Here is a 424-nt window from a genome sequence, read left to right as displayed (position 1 = left end):
TCGATCCCTGGCTCCTGGTGCCACATGCCGAAGTATCCTTGAGCAAGATACTGAACCACAAATTGCTCCTGAAATTTACCATTTACCATTTAGACAGTTCAATGTTTGGGTTGATTATACAGTTTTGAATATAATATGAAATGTCTAGGAAATATGTCACTTACTCAGGGGCTGTCAGTTTACTCAATGATAGAATAGGGGAAGGTTGGGAACCACTGCGTCACAATGGCGTTAATATGAGGGTACAAAGAGGATGAAGTTACTCTTTCTCTTCATCATTTTAATACAATTAAAAAGTATAGTGGCTTCATGTTTTATTTAGAGGGAATCCCTCGCAAGCACTGATGGATTTTCCACAGTCTCACGGACAGTCTCTCTCCAGCTACCAGTCCACACTCTATATTATGTGGTCTGTGGGACTTGA

At 40.6% G+C, this 424-nt stretch overlaps 1 protein-coding gene across 1 annotated transcript in view; it reads right to left on the bottom strand.

Annotated features, from left to right (window-relative positions):
- alcama (activated leukocyte cell adhesion molecule a) overlaps positions 1-424 on the bottom strand; it is a gene marked incomplete at its 5' end in the record, with an annotated part of 64,466 nt that overhangs the window by 63,552 nt on the left and 490 nt on the right.

This window comes from Morone saxatilis, unplaced genomic scaffold (genome assembly GCF_004916995.1).
Source record: "Morone saxatilis isolate NCDOM2014 unplaced genomic scaffold, NCSU_SB_2.0 Contig20, whole genome shotgun sequence".
NCBI classification, from domain to species: domain Eukaryota; kingdom Metazoa; phylum Chordata; class Actinopteri; family Moronidae; genus Morone; species Morone saxatilis.
The sequence above is the reverse complement of the archived record's forward strand: the minus strand, read 5'-3'. Positions and strand labels throughout refer to the sequence as shown.